The sequence below is a fragment of the Panthera pardus genome, unplaced genomic scaffold, assembly GCF_024362965.1.
Source record: "Panthera pardus isolate Hobbes unplaced genomic scaffold, ASM2436296v1 HiC_scaffold_222, whole genome shotgun sequence".
Classification (NCBI taxonomy): domain Eukaryota; kingdom Metazoa; phylum Chordata; class Mammalia; order Carnivora; family Felidae; genus Panthera; species Panthera pardus.
Window position 1 is genome coordinate 74,518 of NW_026526791.1, and position 16,870 is coordinate 91,387.

Here is a 16,870-nt window from a genome sequence, read left to right on the forward strand (position 1 = left end):
ACCCCTCTTTATTCACCCTTTGGACTGATGGTGGGAATAATAAGAATCAACAATCACAAAAGACATCGATAGTCATAGAGCAGATAGTAGATTAACAGATAAAACTCTTGGTTAGCATCATACGACCAGCAAGTAATGATTCCCAGGGTCAAATCCTGGTCATTTCTGATCCCACATTTGATGCCTCTAACCCCTGTTTGTATATTGAGTGTTCTTCTGTGTTAGGCTGGAGGCCAGCACAGGGAAAGGGACTTGCCCAATATCCTGTGGTCAGTTAATGAGTCTGGCAACTGAGATGCATGTTTGATGACTCCCATCTTCTGTGTAGCTGACCTGTTCCTATTCTATGCTCTTCCATACTATTTCTCCTTTCTGGAGCACAATAAGAAATTGCTTCTAGTCAAGCTAGAAAGAAAATGGAGAGATAGGAAAGTACTTGGAAAAAAGGAAATGGTGAGATGGGACCAAAGTTTACTTCTTGCTGCTACATTTCCAGATGTGGTCTTGTTTCAAATCTTCTATCTTGTGGGACAGAAGATGTGGGGTGGGCTGAGAGTAACATTTATCAAAGTCCTGCTATGTACCAGACATTCTTTGAGAGTTTCTCTGTTTTTTTTTTCTTACAACAAATCTGTGAGGAAGGCACCACTCTTAGTCCCATTTTAGAGATGACCAAACTCACATTTACAGAGCTGTGTAAATTTTCCAGAGTCAAACAGGCCAACCGGCAGCCTCCTGTTTAGGTGATTGATTTCCTGGGCTTAAGACCCAATTGTGGGAAACTCCTTCAAATGTAAACTGGGTTGTGTCATGCTTCCATTGGGCATGAAGATGATGGTGGGCATGAAATCCTGCCCCATGGGTCAATAGGCCTCGGTATGGGGACACATAGAGTGGCTGATTCCTGAGATGTTTTAATGGACCCAAGGAAGCAGCACTGACTGTTGACTTTTGGAAAGGGAACCTGAATGGTAAGATATTAACAGGTACAAAAGTATCTTATGCAGGTTTTTTTTTCTTTTTCTGTTCAATCTCATGTAATACTAATAGCTCCATTCAAGAACAATAATTATCCCTATTACTCAGACAATGGAACTGAAGTTAAAAGAATAAGTAACATGACCTAAGAAAACACATTATAAATTAATGCTCCGGGACTCAAAACCTGAAATTGCACAAAAGACTAAGCTTTTTGCCACTCTGTCCTATAAGCTGACATTTGATATACCTCAACGCATTATTAGTCAGTTGTTCTTTTTAAAACAATGTGCGGGATAAAGAAATTGTGGTTTAGATACACAATGGAATACTACGTGGCAATGAGAAAGAATGAAATATGGCCTTTTGTAGCAACGTTGATGGGACTGGAGAGTGTTATGCTAAGTGAAATAAGTCATACAGAGAAAGATAGATACCATATGTTTTCACTCTTATGTGGATCCTGAGAAACTTAAAAGAGGTCCATGGAGGAGCGGAAGAAAAAAAAAAAAGAGGTTAGAGAGGGAGACAGCCAAAGCATAAGAGACTCTTAAAAACTGAGAACAAACTGAGGGTTGATGGGGGTGGGGGGGGAGGGTGGGCGATGGGTATTGAGGAGGGCACCTTTTGGGATGAGCACTGGGTGTTGTACGGAAACCAATTTGGCAATAAATTTCATATTAAAAATAAATAAATAAATAAATAAATAAATAAATAAAAACAATGTGCTGAGGTACTTTCTAAATGCTAAACATCATTATAAAGTGTAGAATGCCATCCATGTACCAAAAATTAAAAATCAAAAGGCATGTGAAAAGTGATGAGAAATTATTTACAACTTCTATTCAGCTACAGTGTTTATATCCTTGATGTGTGAAATACTCAACAGTAGAGATGAGTCAATAATATCAAGGAAGAATGTACATATAAAGAAGTATAAACCTCCAATAAACACTTGGACATATGCCCCCAAACACAAAGTAATTAAAATGAAAATGAATCATATTATGCAAAACAGAAGTTGTTGAATATTATGAATAATATGATTGCATTATGCAAAATAATATATACCAACATGAGTGTACAAGAGTGTGTGTGATTGTTAAGAGGTGCATTACACACAGAGGAAAATTCTGGGAAACAGGCACAAATAAATTAACAGAGACTGTCTTTGTATTACGGGGAGCAGAAAGTGGGAGAGTAGGGAAGGATAGAATAATTTCAGTTTCTAAATAAACATTTATATATTGTTTCATACTCAATAAACAATGAAAGGTATTAATTGGTAATCTGACAATGGTAAAGAGGTAAAGTTTAGTAAAATGGGAAAATCTGTAAATTGAGTCACAAAATGGTAGTGCAGGAATACATTTATTGACTTAGACATATGTTCATATACTGTTGCAAAAAAATAACACAGTAAAGGTTTCATTTGAAAATAATTCGATGTGTGCATGCTGGTGAGAGAGGATATTTTTTATTTTAAATTTAAATTTCTGTAGGGTTTAAAATACGAAAATTTTATTGAATAAAAGGTTGGAAATATAGGATGATTTTGAACTGATAATGAATATGATGCTTTTATATTCATTGCTTTGGAAATATATTCCCAGTATAGGTTTTATGGGTAAAGGAGCAGATTAGAACAATTTATTTGATAGCGTTTGCATGCATGTATGTATGCACACATGCATGTCAGTGTGCATGTGGGCATATGTGTGTTTCTAACTCTCAAGCATCTTCACAATAATTGTACATGCTAACTCATGCAGCTTTCTCTTCAGTTTGCTTAGAAGCAGGACTTCCAGGCCCCGGACTTGAAGATCCCATGATGGACATATATATATAGAAGGAAGGATAAGTGACTCTGTGTGGAAAAGTGCAGAACGCTTTGGCTTACACAATGGAATCAGTGTATTTCCCACACTCCCCCCACATGCCTTATGATCATTTGGTGACATCTATGTCCATTTTCTAGGAGTCTTCCCCCCCCCCCCCACTGAAAAGGCATAGGTTTTTTTAGAAGCAGAAGCAAAATATTTCCTTCAAAGGAGATTATGAAACAGTAAGTACAGTCTGGTCCTAATTCTCTTTGAAAAAGTCATATGTGTATGAAAAGGTTGAGAGGACAGATACGTAGTAGTTTTGTTTCCTGCTTGCTCCTGCATCTACGTTTCATTATTTTGTTAATTTGTATTGGGTGTTTACTGTCTGTCAGGCACTGTTGTCCATTCCTTGTCTGCATTCCAACCCTCCCTCTCTTGATCTCTAAACCTGCATAACTGGAAATGTTCACAGGGAGCAAGATAGATGTTAGTGCCCACCCCATAGGATAGTGAACTATGATCTCAAGTGGACGCCATTCCAAGCAAGTTTAGTCCAAGCTTGACCTTGACTCTTGGAATCCTAGCATCAAAGCACAAAACGGTACAATTGAGTGGGAGAGAAGTTGCGAGCTTGGGAAACTGAGGCAACTTGTAACCCAAACATTTGTCTTCTTGCATAGAGCTAACAGACTATTACCTTTTCCTGATAGAATCTCTCTTAATAGAGACTGAAGGACAAGGCAACCATTGTGTAGTTTCAATGTTGGTTCTTCTCCTGGGCCTGGATTAGAGGTTTTACTTTCTCCATTACCTCTTTGTTATTCAAAGTGGTAGATTTTTGATCTGTCTGCCTTATTCCCAGGAGGGTGGTCTCTCCGATGTAGTCTATGAAAGGGTCCATCTGAGATGACAGGAGGTTTCTGCTACATGTAAGGCCTTCTCTCCCAGTTAAGGGGGCCTGCCTATGCCTGCCTTCTTCTTCTGTTCAGGACTCATTTAACATGTCAGTTCCTGAGAAAGAGCTTCACTGAAAACCCCATCCATAATAATCTCCGTTCCAGTCATTTTCTACTCAGGTGTTTATTTTCTTCAAAGCACAATTCCTCATATGACATTAATATGCTTATTAATTTCTTTGCCTACTAACTTCCAGTGTTCCCAAACCAGAATGAAAACTCCAGGGAGCCTGCCTGTCACATTCTCTGTGCTGTGTGCCCAGCGACATATAAATCACTAGAAAAATATTACTTAAATGAAAGAAGTGTTACTGATCTAACACGCTGGAGCAGATAGGCATTTAAAGTTGAGTAGCAGGAGTAGTTGACAACGAAATGAGACATCAGAGGATTCAAAAAATTTTAAGTTTTTGTTGCAAATCTAACAGCAATGCTTTTCATTTTTTTAAAATTTTTTTTAACGTTTATTTGTTTTTGAGACAGAGAGAGATAGAGCATGAACGGGGGAGGGTCAGAGAGAGGGAGACACAGAATCTGAAACAGGCTCCAGGCTCTGAGCTGTCAGCACAGAGCCCAACGCGGGGCTCGAACCCACGAACTGTGAGATCATGACCTGAGCTGAAGTCAGACGCTTAGCCGACTGAGCCACCCAGGAGCCTCCTATTTTACCAATCACTTAAAGGAGAATTTACATCAGTCTTTCCAAAACTCTTTCCAAAAAATTGAAGGAGAAAGGACGCATCAAAACTCATTTTTTAAAAAAATTTAGTTTTCTTAAAATTTACATCAAATTAGTTAGCATGTAGTGCAACAATGATTTCAGGAGTAGATTCCTTAATGTCCCTTACCTGTTTGGCTGACCCCCCCTCCCACAACCCCTCCAGCAACCCTCTGTTCTCCATATTTAAGAGTCTCTTAAGTTTTGTCCCTATCCCTGTTTTTATATTATTTTTGCTTCCCTTCCCTTATGTTCATCTGTTCTCTGTCTTAAAGTCCTCATATGAGTGAAGTCATATGATATTTTTCTTTCTCTGACTAATTTCGCTTAGCATTATACCCTCTCATTCCATCCACGTAGTCGCAAGTGACAAGATTTCATTCTTTTTGATTGCCGAGTAATACTCCACTCTGTGTGTGTGTGTGTGTGTGTGTGTGTGTGTGTGTGTGTGTATGCCACATCTTCTATATCCATTAATCCATACATGGACATTGGGGCTCTTTCCATACTTTGGCTATTGTTGATAGTGCTGCTATAAACATGTGTCCCTTTGAAACAGCATACCTGTATCCCTTGGACAAATGCCTACTAGTGCAATTGCTGGGTCGTAGGGTAGTTCTATTTTTAATTTTTTGAGGAACCTCCTTACTGTTTTCCAGAGGGGCTGCACCAGCTTACATTCCCACCAAAAATGCAAAAGAGATCCTTTTTTCTCCGCATCCTCGCCACCATCTGTTGTTGCCTGAGTTGTTAATGTTAGCCATTCTGACAGGTGTAAGGTGGTATCTCATTGTGGTTTTGATTTGTATTTCCCTGATGATGAGTGATGTTGAGCATTTTTTCATGTGTTGATTGGCCATCTGGGTGTTTTCTTTGGAGAAGTGTCTATTCATGTCTTTTTCCCATTCCTTCATTGGATTATTTGTTTTTTGGGTGTTGAGTTCGATAAGTTCTTTATAGATTTTGGATACTAACCCTTTATCTGATATGTCGTTTGCAAATATCTTCTCCCATTCCATCGATTGCCTTTAAGTTTTTCTGATTGTTCCCTATGCCATGCAGCAGTTTATTTATTTATTTTTTTAATCTTGATGAGGTCCCAATAGTTCATTTTTGCTTTTGCTTCCCTTGCCTCAGAGACATGTTAAGTAAGAAGTTGCTGCGGCCAAGATCAAAGAGATTTTTGCCTGCTTTCTCCTCGAGGCTTTTGATGGCTTCCTGTCTTATATTTAGGTCTTCCATCCATTTTTTTTAATTTTTTTAATTTTTTTAAATTTACATCCAAATGAATTAGCATACAGTGTAACAATGATTTCAGGTGTAGATTCCTTAAGGCCCCTTACCCATTTAGCCCATCCCCCCTCCCACAACCCTTCCAGCAACCCTCTGATTGTTCTCCATAGTTACAGTCTCTTATCTTTTCTCCCCCTCCCTGTTTTTATATTATTTTTGTTTCCTTTCCCTTATGTTCATCTGTTTTGGGCCTTTCATCCATTTTGAGTTTATTTTTGTGTATGATGTAAGAAAGTGGTCCCGGTTCATTTTTCTGCATGTCACTGTCCAGTTTTCCCAACACCACTTGCTGAAGAGACTGTCTTTATTCCACTGGGTATTCTTTCCTGCCTTGTCAAAGATTAGTTGGACATACGTTTGTGGGCCCATTTCTGTGTTCTCTATTCTGTTCCATTGATCTAAGTGTCTCTTTTTGTGCCAGTACCATACTGTCTCGACGATTACAGCTTTGCAGTATAGCTTGAAGTCCGGGCTTGTGATGCCTCCTGCTTTGGTTTTCGTTTTTGAGATTGCTTTGGCTATTCGGGGTCTTTTCTGGTTCCATACAAATTTTAGGATTATTTGTTGTAGTTCTGTGAAGAAGGCTGTTGTTATTTTGACAGGGATTGCATTGAATATGTCGATTGTTTGGGGTAGTATTGACATTATAACAATATTTTTTCTTCCCATCCAGGAGCATGGCATCTTTTTCCATTTTTTTGTGTCTTCTTCAATTTCTTTCATCAGCTTTCTATAGTTTTCAGTGTATTGATTTTTCTCCCCTTTGGTTAGATTTATTCCAGGCTTTTTTTTTTTTTTTGTGGTTTTTGGTGCAATTGAAAATGGGATCAATTCCTTGATTTCTCTTTCTGTTGCTTCATTGTTGGTGTATAGGAATGCAACCGATTTCTGTGCGTTGATTTTATATCCTGCAACTTTGCTGAATTCATTAATCAGCTCTAGTAGTTTTCCAGTGGAATCTTTTGGGTTTTCCATATAGAGTATCATGTCATCTGTGAAGAGTGAAAGTTTGACCTCCTCCTGGCCCATTTGGATGCTTTTTATTTCTTTGTGTTGTCTGATTGCAGAGGCTAAGACTTCCAATACTATGTTGAATAACAGTGGCGAGAGTAGACATCCCTGTCTTCTTCTTGACCTTAAGGGGAAAGCTTTCAGTTTCTCCCCATTGAGAATGATATTAGCGTTGGGTCTTTCATATACAGATTTTATGATCTTGAGGTATGATCCTTCTATCCTTACTTTCCTTAGGGTTTTTATCAAGAAAGAATGCTGTAGTTTGTCAAATGCTTTCTCTGCCTCTACTGAGAGGATCCTACGGTTCTTGTCCTTTCTTTTATTGATGTGATAAATCACGCTAATTGTTTTGCGGATATTGACCCAGCCCTGCATCCCAGGTATAAATCCCACTTGGTTGTGTGAATAATGTTTTTAATGTACTGATGGAGCCGGTTGGCTAGTATCTTGTTGAGGATTTTTGCATTCATATTCATCAGGGAAATTGGTCTATAATTCTCTTTTTTAGTGGGGTCTCTGTCTGGTTTTGGAATCAAGGTAATGCTGGCTTCATAGAAAGAGTTTGAAAGTTTTCCTTCCTTTTCAATTTTTTTTTTTTTGGAACAACTTCAAGAGAATAGGTGTTAACTCTTCCTTAAATGTTTGGTATAAATCCCCGGTAAAGCCGTCTGACCCTGGACTTCTTGTTTTTTGGGGGGACTTTTGAATACTAATTCGACTTCATTACTGGTAATGGGTCTGTTCAAATTGTCTTTTTATTCCTGTTTCAGTTTTGGTAGTGTATATGTTTCTAGGAATCTGTCCATTTCTTCCAGATTGCCCATTTTATTTCCATATAATTGCTCATAATATTCTCTTATTGTTTTTATTTCTGTTGTGTTGGTTGTGATATCTCCTCTCTCATTCTTGATTTTATTTATTTGGGTCCTTTCCTTTTTCCTTTTGATCAAACTAGCTAGTGGTTTATCAATTTTGTTAATTCTTTCAAAGAACCAGTTTCTGGTTTTATTGGTCTGTTCTAGTGTGTTTTTGGTTTCGATAGCATTGATTTATGCTGTAATCTTTATTATTTATTATTTATAATTATTTATAATATTATTTATTATTTATTATTGTAATCTTTATTATTTCCTGTCTTCTGCTGTTTTTGCGTTTTGTTTGCTGTTCTTTTTCCAGCTCTTTAAGGTGTAAGGTTAGGTTGTATATCTGAGATCTTTCTTCCTTCTTCAGGAAGGCCTGGATTGGTATGACCACCTTTGCTGCCTCCCAGAGGTTTTGGACTGTGGTGTTATCATTTTCATTGGCTCCTATGTACTTTTCAATTTCCTCTTTAACTTCATGGTTAGCCCATTCATTCTTTGGTAGGATGTTCTTCAGTCTCCAAGTATTTGTTATCTTTCCACATTTTTTCTTGTGGTTGATTTTGAGTTTCATAGCATTATGGTCTGAAAATATGCATGGTATGATCTTGAACTTTTTGTACTTGTTGAGGGCTGATTTGTGTCCCAGTGTGTGGTCTATTCTGGAGAACGTGCCATGTGCACTGGAGAAGAATGTATATTCCGTTGCTTTTGGATGAAATTTCCTGAATATATCTGTTAAGTCCATCTGGTCCAGTGTGTCATTCAAAGCCATTGTTTTCTTGTTGATTTTTTGATTAGATGATCTGTCCGCTGCTGTGAGTGGGGTGTTGAAGTCTCCTACTATTATGATATTACTATCGATGAGTTTCTTGATGTTTGTGATTAATTGATTTATATATTTGGGTTCTATCACATTTGGTGCATAAATGTTTACAATTGTTAGGTCTTCTTGGTCTATAGATCCCTTGATTATGATATAATGCCCTTCTGCATCTCTTGATACAACCTTTATTTTAAAGCCTAGATTGTCTGATATAAGTATGGCTACTATGGCTTTCTTTTGTTGACCATTAGCATGATAGATAGTTCTCCATCCCCTTACTTTCGATCTCAAAGTGTCTTTAGGTCTAAAGTGGGTCTCTTGTAAACAGCATATAGATGGATCTTGTTTTCTGTTCCACTCTGTTACCCTATGTCTTTTGATTGGAGCATTCAGTCGATTGACATTTAGAGTGAGTACTGAAAGATATGAATTTATTACCATTATGTTGCTTGTAGATTTGGAGTTTCTGGTGGTGTTCTCTGGTCCTTTGTAATCTTTGTTGTTTTTGGTGTCTTTCTTTCTTTCTTTCTTTCTTTCTTTCTTTCTTCTACTTTCATCTTTTCTCCCCTCAGAGAGTTCCCCTTAAAATTTCTTGCAGGACTGGTTTATTGTTCACAAACTCCTTTAAGTTTTGTTTGTCTGGGAAACTTTTTATTTCTCCTTCTATTTTTTTTATTTTTTTTTACGTTTATTTATTTTTGAGACAGAGAGAGACAGAACATGAACAGGGGAGGGGCAGAGAGAGAGGGAGACACAGAATCTGAAACAGGCTCCAGGCTCTGAGCTGTCAGCACAGAGCCCGATGCGAGCCTCGAACTCATGGACCATGAGATCATGACCTGAGCCGAAGTCGGACGCTTAACCGACCGAGCCACCCAGGTGCCCCTCTCCTTCTATTTTGAATGAGAGCCTTGCTGGCTAAAGAATTCTTGGCCGTATATTTTTCTGATTCAGCACATGGAATATATCCTGCCACTCCTTTCTGGCCTGCCAACTTTCTGTGGATAGGTCTCCTGCAAACCTGCTCTGTCTTTCCTTGTAGGTTAGGGACTTTTTTTTCCCTTGCTGCTTTCATGATTCTCTCCTTGCCTGAATATTTTGTGAATTTGACTATGGTATGGCTTGTTGATGGTCTAATGGTTTTTGTTGCGTCTAATGGGAGTCCTCTGTGCTTCCTGGATTTTGATGTCTGTGTCTTTCCCCAGATTAGGGACGTTTTCCACTATGATTTGCTCACATAACCCTTCTACCCCTATATGTCTCTCTTCCTTTTCTGGGACCCCCTATGATTCTGATGTTGTTCCTTTTTAATTAGTCACTGATTTTTCTAATTCTTAAATTGTGCTCTTTTGCCTTAATCTCCCTGTTTTTTCTGCTTCATTACTCTCCATAAGTTTGTCCTCTATATCGCTGATTCTCTGTTCTGCCTTTTCATTCCTTGCCACTGTGGCATCCGTTAGAGATTGCAGCTCATATATAGCATTTTTATTTCATCCTGACAAGATTTACTTCTTTTATCTCCGCAGAAAGGGATTCTAGTCTATTTTCGGCTCCAGCTAGTATTCTTATTATCGTGATTCTAAATTCTGGTTCAGACATCTTGCTTGTATCTGTGTTGGTTAAGTCCATGGCTGTCGTTTCTTCCTGCTTTCGTCTTCATTTCGTCATTTTGAAGGGAGAAAAGAAATTAATGAGGTAAAGAAATTAAAATGAAAAATGTTAAAATTAAATAAACATATGAAAATTTAAAAAAAGAACAAACACATGCACACACACACACACACACACACAAATGGAATAAATGATGCTAGATACTAGGTGTGTTTTGGTCTGGGTGTTGAAAGGTGCTTGATAGATTAGAGAAAAAGGGGGAAAGGAAAAAAAAAGAAAGAAAAAGGAAATTGTTTGAAAATTTGAAAAAAAATGAATACATGAAGTAGACTAAAATGAAATGATGGAAGTAAAATAGAATTTGAAAAAATTTGCACAAAACCAGAAAATGTAGTTGAAAAATATATTTTTAATAAAAACTGAAAGTAAAAATGAATTGTTTCTCTTTATGTATTCATGAAAAAGACAAGAAATGAAAAAGAGAAAAAAGAAAAAAAGAAAATGAAAAAGAAAGAAAGAAAATTGAATAGATGGTCCGGTGAACAGACTGAAATACAAATGAAGTTACTTCGTTTTCCCCTAGAAGTCAAACTATGAAGAATTTTATAGTCCATAAAGTAAGCAGGTGGAGAGATTTGTGTTCCTGAAGATCAAAGTTGGCCATGTTGGGTGGGGCTTAGTGTAATGGCTCAATTCTCCACTAGACGGTGCTGCTTAGCCTACTGGGGTGGATTGTTGTGGCGCTTGTAGGTGCATATGCACGTGCACGGAAGCGGTGAAAATGGCATCACCCAGCTACCCAGTCTCTAGTATCAGAACTCTGTTCTCCCTGATCAGCACTTGCACACCCGTCCTTTGTCTTCAGCTTCCATCCACTCCCTGCTTTTACACTGTCCGTGACCAAGCCCCAGGCAGCACCTCCCTCCTGAGTTTTGTCTCAGATGGGGCTGATTTTCCTGACCCCTTCTGAGGGACTGCGGCTTTGACCTTTTCTGCCCCTCTGCGGAGCGTCTTACTGAGCAATGGCCAGGTGCTGGCTGCACCCAGAAACGTTTGCGGGTCTGCACTGCTGCTGATGCCCAGAGACTGCGGCCAGGTGCCGGCCCACCTCAGAAAAAGTTCACGAGATAATGTAGCAGCAGTGCTTCAGGGCTTATGAAAAATCACAACACACATCTGGCACCAGGCTTCACCCTTAATGACCTTGTTCCAGCCCCAGTGAATGTGGTTGTTCTCCTGGGTCCATTGGGGCCTTGCTTTCAGAGGACTCACACAGCCTCTACCAGGTGTCTTCCCAGCTGGGGAACTGCCTCTCCCCATGTGGCCTGAAGAACCCTGGACTCCACTCTGCTCCTGGGGATTTGCCCTTCCCACCAGAGCACCGCCTGGTATCGAGCTGTGGAGTTTCAGACTCTGCACTCCCTCTGTTTATATTCTTAATGTAACTTAAACCCTCCCCTTTCTCCTTTCTCCCTTTTTAGTTCTGTCCCTGCGGCTGTTTCCACTTTTCCACTTTCTCCCCAGCTGCTTTGTGGGGGGCGCTTTTCCTGTATTCTCCCCCACACACCTTCTCCATCCTCTCTCCTCACGCAAAAGTGGCTCCTTGCCCTACGCTGCTTCCCTCTCCCCCAGTTCACCTCTCTGTGCCACGTACCTGCTGAATTCTTTGGTTCAGGTTGTGCAGATTGTTGTGTTAATCCTCAGATCAGTTTTCTAGGTGTGCAGGATGGTTTACTGTTGGTCTGGCTGTATTTCATGGATGCAAGACACAGAAAAAAATTCCATGCTTTTCTGCCATCTTGGCTCCTCTCTCAAAACTCATTTTTATGAGGTTGGCATGATCTTGATGCCAAAATTAGACAAAGATTCTACAAGAAAAGAAAACTAGAGACCAATATACCTGAGGAATATTGATGGGATAATCCTCAACAAAATATTAGGAAACTCAATTCAACAACCCACTAAAAGTATTATATTGTATGACAAAGTAGGATTTATTCCTGGAATGCAGTGATAGTTTAAGGTAGGGAAACCAATCAGTGTAATACACCATATTAAACTGAATGAGGGACAAAAATCACATGATCTTCTCGAGGCAGGAAAAGCATTTTCAAAACTCAACACACTTTCATGTCAAAAACACCGCACACTAAAATTGTGAGTAGAAGGAAGTTATAGAAATATAACAAAGACCATGTATGAAATGACCATAGCTAACATTATTCTCAACAGTGAAAAACTCAATGTGTTCCTTAGGAACAAAGACAGGATACCCTCTTTTGTTACTTCTATTCAACAGAGGACTGGAAGTCCTAGCCAAAGCAATTAGGAAGGAAAATGAAATAAAATACATCCAATTTGGAAAGGAAGTAGTGAAATTATCTGTGTTCACAGATGACAGTATCTTGTATGTAGAAAACCCTAAACATTCCACAACTACCAAACACATTCAGCTAAGTTGCCCGACACAAAAGCAACACTGTTGTGTTTCTATGTACTAACAGTGAACAATTCAAAGAGTAATCCCATGTTATATAGCATCAAAAAGAATAAGATCCTTAGAATTAAACTTAACCAAGTGGTCAAAAGACTCGTACAGTGAAAACTTCTAAACCATGCTGAAAAGAATTAAAGAAAACATAAACAAATGGAAAGACATCCATGTTCGTGGATTGGAAGCTATGAATTGCTGAAATGTCCTTTCTACCTAACATGATCTACAGATTCAGTGCAATCCGTATCAAAAGACTTATGCCATACTGTTTTGATTACTGAAGCTTTGTAGCATACCTTGATATCTGGGATTGTGATACCTCCAGCTTTGTTCTTTGTCAAAATTGTTTTGGCTATTTGGGGTCTTTTGTGGTTCTATACTAATTTTAGGATTGATTTTTCTGGTTCTGTAAAAAATGTTGTTGATATTTTGATAGGGATTGCATTAAATCTGTAGATTGCTTTGGGTAGTATGGACGTTTTAACAATATTGATTCTTCCAATATATGTGCATGAAAAGATGCTCAACATCAGTAATCATCATGGAAATGAAACTTAAAACCCGAATGGGATATCCACTTTATACCTGTCAGAATGGCTAAAATCAAGAACACAAGAAACAACAAGCGCTGGTGAGGATGTGGAGAAAAAGGAACCACTGTGGCAGGAACGCAAACTGGTGCAGCCACTGTGCAAAACAGTATGGACATTGCTCAAAAAAATTAAAAATAGAATTGCTATATGACCCAGAAATTCCACTACCGGGTATTTACCCAGAGAATACAAAAATCACTAACTGGAAAAGATATATGCATGTGTATATTTGTTGCAGCATTATGTACAATAGCCAAGATATGAAAGCAAGTCAAGTGTCCATTGATAGATGTATGGATAAAGAAGTGCTACACTATGAGAAAGAATGAAATATGGCCCTTTGTAGCAACGTGGATGGAACTGGAGATTGTGATGCTAAGTGAAATAAGCCATACAGAGAAAGACAGATACCATATGGTTTCACTCTTATGTGGATCCTGAGAAACTTAACAGAAGCCCATGGGGGAGGGGAAGGAAAAAAAAAGAGGTTAGAGTGGGAGAGAGCCAAAGCATAAGAGACTTAAAAACTGGGAACAAACTGAGGGTTGATAGGGAGGGAGGGGAGGGTGGGTGATGGGTAGGGAAGAGGGCACCTTTTGGGATGAGCATTGGGTGTTGTATAGAAACCAATTGACAATAAATTTCATATATTGATAAAAAAAGAAGTGCTACACACACACACACACACACACACACACACACACACACACACCGTGCAAAGGAATACTATTCAGCCATAAAAAAGAATGAAGTCTTGCCATTTCCAGTGACATGGGTGGACCTAGAGGGTATAGTGCTAATCGAAATAAGCTAGTCCAGAGAAAGAAAAATAACATGATTTCACTCATAGGTGGAATTTAAGAAGCAAAACAAGGGAACAAACAAATAAAAAAAGAGACAAACAAACAAACAACAGACCCTTAAATAGAGAGAAAAAACAGATGGTTGCTCTAGGGGAGGTGGGAGGGGGGATGGGTGAAATAGGTCATGGGGATTAAGAGTACACTTGTCTTGAGCACTGAGAAACATACAGAATTGTTAAATCATTACATTGTATAGCTGATACTGTATAACACTGCAGGATAATTGTATGTCAGTTTTTAATATGGCATTTTTTTGCAGAAATAGAAAAAATATTTTCCTAAGACTTATATGGAATTTCAAAGACTCCTCTCCGATAGTGAAAACAGTCTTGAAACAGGTGTACAAAGCTGTAGGCCTCACACTTCCTGCTTACAAATATATGACAAAGGCACAGTAATCAAAATAGTATGGTAATGGCATGAAGACAAATATATAAACCAATAGAACAGATTAGATAACCCAGAAATAAACCCTCATGTGTATGATGAAATGATCTCTGACAAGGTTGCCAAGGCTATGGAAAGCAGAAAGTACAGTCTCTTCGATATATGGTGTTGAGCAAACTGGGTATCCGCGTGCAAAAGACTGAAGTTGGAGCTGTATCGTCCTTCCACCATATACAAAACGTAATTTAAAATGGACTAAAGATTGAAATCTAAGATTTGAAACTATAAAAATCTTAGAAGAATACATGGGGGAGAATCTTCATGACATTTGATTTGGTAATGATTTCTTGAGTATGACGCCAAAATCGTTGGCAACAAAAGCAAAAGTAGTCAAATATGACTACATCAAAATTTAAAACTTCTGCACAGCAAAAGAAACACTCAAGGGGTTGAAGAGGCAAGCTATGGAATAGGAGAAAATATTGGTAGAAAATATTGGTAGACCATTTATAAAAGGTAAATATCTAGTATATCTGGTGTATATATATATATATATATATATATATATATATATATATTATATGTACTATGCTATATATACTATATTATATATATATATATATATATATATATATATATATATATATATACAGATGTCCTACAAGTCAACGACAGGAACAGCGGCAACAAAAACTCTAAATGATCCAATTAAAGCATGGGAAAAAGATTTGTATAGACTTTTCTCTTAAGCAGATATACAAATGGATAGCAAGTATATGAAAATATGTGCAACATCTCTGACAACCAGGGAGATGCAAATCAAAACTGAATGTGATGTTACTTCACAACCGTTAGGATGGCCAATCTCAAATAAAACAGAAAATAACAGGTGTAGGCTAGGATGTAAAGAAAATGGAACCTCTGTGCACTGTCGATGGAAATGTAAACTGGTGAAGCCGCTATGGAAAACCTCATTGAGGCACCTCAGCAAACTAAAAATAGAATGATCATGTGATCCAGCAATCCCACTTCTGGTATATATCCAAAAGAATTGAAAATGGGTTCTCAAAGAGATACTTGCAAACTCATATTCATCACGGCATTGTTCCCAGTAACAAAGAGGTGGAAGCAACCCAAAATGTCCATCATAGAATGAATGGATTTCAAAAGCGGTATATACCTACAATGGATTATTATTCAGCCTTAAAACAAAAGGAAGTTCTGTCATATGCTACAACATGGATGGACCTTGAGGACATTATTTAAGTTAAACATGTCAGTCACAAAAAGGCACATGCATGATTCCAGTAGTATGATATATCTAGAGTAGTCAAACTCGTAGAAACAGAAAGTAGAACGGCAGTTGCCAGGGGCTTAGGGAGGGAGAAAAGAGAAATTGTTGTTCAATGGCCATATAGTTGTAGTTTTGCAAGTTGAAAAATTTAAGAGGCCTTCTGCACAACAAGATTCATAAGGAAACAGTATTGTAAAGCTAAAAGGATAAGATACTAAATTTTAAGTTATGTTTTTATACCACAATTTAAAAAAGAAATGTGTATAAGAAAGACTCAGTCCAATAAATAAACAGGCAAAAGATTTGAACATAACTCCATCAAAGAAGACATGAGAATAGCAAATAAGCACACAAAAATATACTCAATACCATCAATCATTAGGGAAATGTAAATTAAAACTGCAGTGAGGTACCTTTGCAACCTCTTGTAAATAGCCACAACTGAAAAGCCTGACCATAGCAAACATCAGCAAAGTTGTGGAGGGTGGACTTCTCATACGCTGCTGGTAGGACAAAAATGGTAGAACCACTTTGAAAAACTGTTGGGCAGTTTCTTACAATGTTAACCTTACATCTACCATATCATCAAGCCATTGCAGTTCTAGCATTTGTCCTAGAGAAAGTATGCGTCCATGTAAAGACCTGCACACAAGCGTTCCTAGTAGCTTTTTTTACCAGAGCCCCCAAATGGAAACCACCAAATATCTATCAACAAGTGAATGGATATAACAATTTGTGGTATATTCATATACCAGAATACTACTCAGCTATAAAAGTGAAGGAACTCCTGACATATACAATAATATGGAAAAATCTATAAATAAATAGGCTGAAGGAAAGTAGGAAGACCTCCCCTAATAACATAATACAACCTTTATGGTTCCATTGACTCCATTTAAACAGAATTGTAGGAAATAAAAAGTAATCTATAGTGGCAGAATATCAGTGGTTGCCTGGGGACAGAGCAAGTTGTGAGTTGTGGCAGAGGAGTAAGGAGAGAAAGCCTTACAGTACAGAACTGAAAATGTTATATCCTGGGAAAAGAACCATAGTGCTCTTTAAGAATGCCTGGTTGTTTTAGGGAATGTGGCTGGGTATTACTACAGCAGCGAAAATTCTATAGTAATTATTATTTTAGAAATTATCATATTCTCATA